Source organism: Vombatus ursinus, unplaced genomic scaffold (genome assembly GCF_900497805.2).
Source record: "Vombatus ursinus unplaced genomic scaffold, bare-nosed wombat genome assembly UNPS02014786.1, whole genome shotgun sequence".
NCBI lineage: Eukaryota > Metazoa > Chordata > Mammalia > Diprotodontia > Vombatidae > Vombatus > Vombatus ursinus.
Window position 1 is genome coordinate 48,502,276 of NW_020954564.1, and position 7,986 is coordinate 48,510,261.

General features: G+C 35.5%; 1 protein-coding gene across 2 annotated transcripts in view; it reads left to right on the forward strand.

Annotated features, from left to right (window-relative positions):
* Positions 1–7,986, forward strand: part of LOC114047060 (pre-B-cell leukemia transcription factor 3) — a 300,024-nt gene that overhangs the window by 200,074 nt on the left and 91,964 nt on the right. The gene's annotated exons all lie outside the window — the stretch shown is intronic.

The window sequence follows — 7,986 nt, forward strand, 5'->3', positions numbered from 1 at the left end:
CTGCTTATTTATAATTCAAAAGCTTGTCTATATATTAATGAACCCTTAATGAGCTGTTGAAAATGCCTGAATTACAGTCAAATTATTAAACTCAAACAGCCCCTGTAATCATACTATTTGAGTGGGTTTTAGGTACTTTTCACATCTGCAGCTTTGTATTATGAAGGATATGGGTTTATTCGTAGAAAGCTTTGTAATAATTTTGACCTGCAATTTATTTATTGCCCTCAGAATGCAGTAGACTGTGCAGATGCTCGCTTCTATTATCTGTGGGGCAGGTGCACAGCATGTTGAAAGGCGGCTAATTAGGATTTGCTGAAAGATATGCAAAAACTGTGGGCTTTACAACAAAGCCAAGTTCATTATTGAACAATGTTTTAGTGTCTCTTTATGTGATTTGTCTAAATCTTAGGAATCCTGAAATGAATGTTATGGTTATAAGTAGATTAAAATCGGTAGCAAAAATCGGTTTTATTAACCTTATAATACATTGGTTGCCAGAGGTCTTAGATTTCAAACTTTATAAAAATCTATTGGAGTACTGGTGTGTGTATTATATATGTGTATATATGTATGTGATATGCATTATAGTGTCGAAGCAAAGAGAAGACAGTTTCTTTTGATCTTTTCATTTCAATTTGAGTATTTTGCCTTTTGAGTAATACAGAGTTCATTTTGTAGGATTGTAGAATTTAGAGTTGGAAGAGACTTTAGAGATTAATATAAATCTCTCATTTTACAGATTCATTCTAGTTCAACCTACTTTGGAGTCAATTAACATACTTACAAGTATACTGAGAGGTTGATGACATTGAAGTAGTATGATTTCATGAAAAGAATACTGAACTAGGAACTGGGAGACCTGAGTTAAATCCTGGCACCAATATGTATTTGTTTTATTGCCCTGGGCTATCACTTCTCTACTCTGTGACTTGGTTTACTTATCTAGAAAATAGGAGCCTTAGTACTTGTAATATCTCTCTCCCAGGGTTATTACGAAGAAATGTCTTTGTAAATATAAAGTACAGCATTATTGTTGTTATTATTGGGGAGGTAGTACAATGTGGTGTAGGGAAAAGAACATTGGATTTAGTGTCAAAGGGCCTGGGTTCCACCCTTGGCTCAGGCACTTAATAGTACCCTTAATATCTCCCTAATAGCTGTGTAATATTAGATAAATCACTTAATTCCTTTAAACCTCAGTTTCCTCATCTGTAAAAGAAGATAATATTTGTGCTACTTACCTCTGGGTTATTGTACTTACTACATTAATATATGTGAATTAATATATGTGAAATACTTTTAAAACCATAAATGCTACCTAAATATGAGGATTTTTGTTGCTATTATTGATAGACATCTGACTTCTGTGAGGCATTGCACTGCTAGTGAGATCAACAGTAATAAAAGCTAAGTGGGGATGGTGAGGAAAAAGGGAAAACCATATCAAGCAGATGAAAAAAATGCCTACAGTATTGACTTGAATATAGGTCACTCTCAAAATATAGACAAAGTTCCTGAATTAAGATTTCCTTGAAAATTTTTTTCATTATATGCTAAAAGATAACATAATCATAACCTTGCTCATGTTTTGTACAAATCAGACTTAGAGGAAAAAGTGTGACCTATTTTTAGATCTATAAACCTTGATAAATGTGTCTTATTTTCAGGTTATTGTACCAGCTACTGGAAGAGATATGATGTTTAAGTAAGGCACTGTCCCTCCCCTTATGGAACTTTACCATTTCAGAGGTGTAAATCTGACCAACCTTGTAGAGTTAGGTAGTGGTTTGCTATAGTCAAAAAGCTTGTGAGTTTGTAGTCTAATATGAGAAATTTGACATGTAAGTACAATACAAAATATATATATATAAATATATATATATAATTATTCATGTTGCAAAAAATTTAGCAAAATAGATCTAAAGTAAGTTATAATATGGCGCTTGGAGGTCTGTAATCATGACTTGTCACAGAGCAAAACAGTTGAGTGACATTTTTTCCCCCAAACTACTGATTAGACATCACATGAGCAAATTGTTGTTAAGGGCCTTCAGGATGTGTTATGTTACAAAAAGGTTTGATAGTTTTTTTTAATGAAAGGAAAGTTGAGCTTTTTATTAAATTTTATTGACTAGATTTAATACTTATAATTTACCAAATGACTATAGGAGTATTAGATGAACACAGTCATCCATATAGTTGCCATATTTTCTTAGAGATCTAATATACATATGTAGAACTTTTTAAGTGAGAGAAAACTTATCTAAGTAGCTCAATAACTGTTTTACTAGCAGTAAATATACATTTATTATAATTGTCTTTAATTGTATCTGTTCCTTCTGAAACAGTAAGGCAGTAATATTTTACATGTACACATTGGGTGTGTAAAATAGTACCACAGATGGTGAATGTTTGTATCCCTTTGAATTCTTTCTTGATGAATTGACTTCCATTCCCTCCTTTACAATCTGGTCCCTTTTGTATTGAAAACTATTGAAGATTTTCCCTTATTTGCCATATTTGTTTACTGTTTAAAGTCCTTTAAAAGCTGTCTCCATTCTACCTTTCTAGCTTAATATATATTACATTCCTTCCTGTGCTCTTTGGTTTAGCCAAACTGGCCTTATTTCCATTCCTCATGTGATACTCCCTCTCAAGTGCCTTTGAACCAGCTATCCTCATGCCAGTAATGTATTTCCTTCTCATTTTTACCTCTTAAAATCCTATGTTTACTTATCCTATACATAGTTTTTCTTGACACTTCTTCCCTCTATCCCCAGATCTTAGTGACATCTCTCCCAAAATTATTTTGTATTTGTTTTCTTGTCTCCCTTGACAGAATGTAAGCATCTTGAGGACAGTTGTTATTTCATTTTTGTTTTTATATTTAATGGCACCTAGCACCATAAGAGATGCTTATTGATTGAGTGGGAAAGCACCATAACTTTGTCAATAAGTTACATCAAAGACTAGCAGTTCTGCAACTTATTTGGCTATGGAATATTTTTTGAAATTTGTTAATGAAACCAACCCTATTAATGGGTTTTGAATCCTGACCTCTCCCCTTCCTGTTATAAGTGGGAATTGACATCTGGGCACAATATAGAGGAAAGTATTTATATTTTCATACCAAACCATTTTAATAGATTTTGATACATTATACCATATTTAATATTTTAAAATGGAAAATAGCACAAACAAGTTTTTTTTCATGGAGTCCACTTTCATGTTACGTCAAACACTGTGGTTTCGTGGATGACTATATGGGAACTATTGATGTGAGGACAACCAGCTATCATGAAAATTTCACCGGGTTTGGAGTCAGTCAGTAAACATTTATTAAGCACCTACTATGTGCCAGCCACTGTGCTAAGCATTTGAGCCAGATGATCTGGGTTCCAAATCTAGTTTCTAACTTTGACTTTGAGAGGAAGATACTTTACCTCTCTGGGTCTTATTTTCCTTCTCTGTAAAAAATGGGAATAATATTTGCATTACTCACTTCATGGAGTTATTCATGGAATAGCAGTTTGAAAATCTTAAAGTGCTACAGAAATGTAAGCTTTTGCTATTACTTATCTGACCTTGACCTCTCTGTAGACTTTGACATTGCCAAGTCACCCTCTTCTTCTTGATGTTCTTTTCTCTAGGTTTTTCTGATACTCATTTCCCTTCTTGCCTCTCTCCTTGCTCGTTTTCATTCTCCTTTGTTGGATTTTGATTCAAATCATGCCTGCTGAGTATGGGTGTCCCCCTAGGTTCTATCCCGGGACCTCTTCTCTTTTCCCTCTATACTAATTCACTTGGTGATATCATTAGCTCCCATGGACTATGGAATCCAACTCAATGAATAATCATCATCTGTACCTGGGCTTCTTAAACTTTTTCTACTTGTTTTCCTTTTGGAGTTTAGGCTGTGTTCTTTGGTGTTGCATGGCCTGAGGGCATACACAGTGCAAAGTGCAAATGATTTGTGTTCAGAACCAAGGCTGCAGTGAAGTTGTTTGATGCATCACCATGGGCAACCTGCCAAAAACACCTCAGATTCATTCTGTATTTGATTTTTAATTAATTTTGGTCATTGTGCATTCAGAAACCTTTTACTGTTGCCAAATTTTTCATGACCCCACATGGGGTCGTGACCCAAAGTTTAGGAAGCACTGATCTATACAAATGATTCTCAAATCTATTTGTCTAACACAAGGGTGGCGAACCTGTGGCCTTGAGGCCACATGTGGCCTTCTAGGTCTTTGGGTGTGGCCTTTTGACTGAGTCCAAGTTTTACACAATAAATCCTTATATTAAGGGGATTTGTTCTGTGAAGTTTGGATTCAGTCAAAGAGCCACACCTGAGGTCTAAGGAGGCCACAGGTTCCTCACCCTTGGTCCAATTCTAACCTCTCTTCTGACCTTTAGTCTCTCATTTCCAAATGCCTATTGAACATCTCAAACTGGATATTCTGAAGATAACTTAAAGTCAATATGTCCAAAACAGAATGTTTTATCTTTTCCCCAAAACCTTCCCTGCCTGTCTTGCTAGCTTCCATATTATTGAGGATACTACCATACTCCTAGTCATCCAGGTTTGCAAAGCTAAGTATCGTCCTTAATGCCTTATTTCTCTTACCCTCCACATCCAATCTATTGCCAATTCCTGTCAGTTCTATCTTCTGAACATCTCATGTATCCCATTCTTTCCTCTGACACAACTACCACCTTTGTGCAGGCCCTTGTCACTTCACACCTGTACTAAAGTCTCTCCCAACTCCAGTCTATTAGCTATCAAAGTGATCTTCCTAAAGTATATATCCATATTCATGAACTACAGTGGTTCTCTGTTAGTTTTAGGAACAAATATAAAATCCTTTATTTGGGTTTTTTAAAGTCTTCTCACTCAGGTCCTTTCTCATCTTTTTTGTCTTTTTAGAGCTTGTTTCCATCCATGTTCTTTATGATCCAATGACACTGGCCTCCTCATTGTTCCTTGCTCAAGACATCCTATCTCCTGACTCTATGCATTTTCCTTAGCTGTTCCCCATGCTTGCAGGGCTCTTCTTCTAACTGCCTCCTGGCTTCCTTGGCTTTCTTCAAGACTCAGCTAAAAATCTTACCTTCTACGAGAAGCCTTTTCTGACCCACTTTAATACTAGTGTTTTCACTTTGAAATAACCTTCAATTTATCCTATTTATATCTTGTTTATACATAGTTGTTTACATGTTTTAGATTGAGCTCCTTGAGGGCAGGGACTATTTTTGCCTTTTCAGTACATTCAGTGCTTAGCATAGTACCTGGCATATAGCAGGCACATAATAAATTCTGGCTGTTGTGGTTGTGGTTGAAAAGGTACTTTTACCTCAGATACTCAATTACTCTGTCTTTAAAATGACAATGTAATCTCCAAGAACCTTCCCAACTTTAAATCCTGCAATGCTATGATGATTCAAAGAAATGAGAAGTTGTAAATGGCCTTACTTTGGTCTACATGCCAAATGGAAAAAGACAGTTTGGATGGATAGAAAAGGAAGCTGATGAACAAACTAAAAGTAGATGAAGAATATCTAAACAAATAGAAGTGATGGAATATATCCAAAATTTAAGAAAAAAAGGAGAAAGAAGAAATGGTGTTAAAAATATGAGCAAATATTTAGACTAAAAGGGAAAGTTAAATCAAATGTAGAAAATGGATAAAAATCAAGGTTTTTTTTTTTTTTTTTTTTACAGAAAGTTTGGAAATGTGGCATGTGTCCCAAATATAATATAATGATGCTATACTTGTCAGCCAATTGATGAAGATAATTTAAAATATGGAAGTAAATAGATCAATTGGTAGATAAATAAATAGGATTTTAGAGTTTGAAAATACTTTAGAGATAATATAGTCCCACTCATTTTGTAGATGAGGAAACTGAAGCTTACAGAGAAATAATTGTTTAATATTATATATGAAGTGACAAAAATGGGATTTAGACCCAGATCTTCAGACTCTAAATCTGGTGTTTTTTCCACTGTACCATAGCAATAGGAATTTCTGGGTCAGGGGAGTATATAGCACTGAGGAGAATGAATTATAAAAGAAGAAAGGTGAAAATGTGGAAATACAAACATAATAAATCTATCTTAACAGATATTTGGAAAATGTGGTGGTTTAGGGCCAGGGTAAGACATCAGTGTGATCTGCTTGACTATGTCTTAAATTAATCTAATTGCTATATTATATTTTCTTTTTAAAGAGTTCTAGAAGTAACTTTGGCTCCCTAAATGAATTTACGGTCATAGTATATTATATTTGCAGATCTTGTCTGTCCATTAACCTCTGAGTAGGTGACAGAAATAATTTTAAATGTTGATGAGACATTTTTATTATTCACTTGAAATTATGTTGAATTATATTTTTAAATGAAGGTGACAGCTTCTTCTGAAATTCAAGCTTCATCTGTGAGGTTAGCCAAAGATAGACTGTAGCATCTTGCTATATCGTGTAACTTAGGGCACCTAGGAACCAAATGTGTTTTCACACAATTGATGGGGAATCCAAGTTAGCATATACAATAGCAATGCTGCTATTCACTTGAGTGCTTGGCAGCTTATAGATGTTACTGTCATGTAAGCTGCACTCAACACACAGAGTGTGTCCCACTGTCTGTAAATAACTCCGGGCGCAGACGTGGAAGGCAGAATCCGAATGCGTAAACATGCCCGTTGCCAACTTAATCTCCATGGGGATTCTGTGTAACTAGTGCGTGAATACCTGTTTTTAAACAGATTTAAAGAGGTTAATTGGGCTGGGATATTTTAGGTTATGTTACATCTCTAATGAAAATGCTGATTTGAAGCTGACGTGACTCTAGTGCTTTTTACACCACTATAATTATTTTAAAACTTTGTTTGCTGCTCCATTGATAGCATCTTGGCAGAGATCCTGCATGACCTGATTAAACCTATGAATTGTCAGCCATGATCCCGAGTCCTCTGATGAGACTGCTGACTGGGCATCACTTAGGAAGTTCTTGATCAAATAGAGAAATTAGATTGAGAATGCTGTGCCCAGTAATGTAGTGCTATATTGGTGAAACATTTTTAACCCCATATTTAGTGTCCTTGTTTTGTAGTTGGCTGGCAATTGCTTAACAACTTCTGTATAATTAAAAAAAAAAGTCAGCATAGCCAATTAATTCATAATGTATGTGTTTCTTTTCTCCCCCTCAAATTATATTTTTAAAAGTCCATCTTGTTCTCTTTATTTTCCATTTTGGGAAGAAAGCACGCGACTAAACATTCAAAGAGAAGTTTAAATTCTGGATCTGGCCAACCAGAAAAACCCAACAGCCACTTTTGTTTGTTTACCCTGTGGCCTTCAGCTCTGGACTGGGCAACAAAACACCCAGATCTGAGTTCTTTCTTGTCACTTTCCAGCTATGTGACCTCAGGCAGTCATTTCCCTTCACTGAGGCTTCAGTTTCCTCCTTTGTTGTGAGGAAAATTATTTGACAACTGCACCGTATTTGGCAAGGAGTCCCTTTATCTTTCTGACCCTTAGTTTCCTCATCTACAAAACGAGGATGACAGTCTTACCTCACAGTTGTGAAGCAAATGCATCTTAAACAAAATGATATAGAAATAGGAGTGGTGATAGTTGTTGCTTTTCCAGTATATTTACCTCTCTAGATATTGTTTTTTGCTTTTTCCATTTAAAAAAAAATTGTACTATCCAAATCTGGGAAAGTAAGGCATTAAATGTTTTAAAAAGAAACCCAATTTTCTTTCTTCCTTCCTTTCTCTCTCTCTCTCTCTCTTTCTTTCTTTTTTTTTTTTTTTGGCACTTGGGGTTAAGTGACTTGCCCAGGGTCACACAGCTAATGTCAAGTGTTTGTTCTGAGGCCAGATTTGAACTCAGGTCCTCCTGACTTCAGGGCCAGTGCTCCATCCACTGCACCACCTCTCTCTCTCTCTCTCTCTCTCTCTCTCTCTCTCTCTCTCTCTCT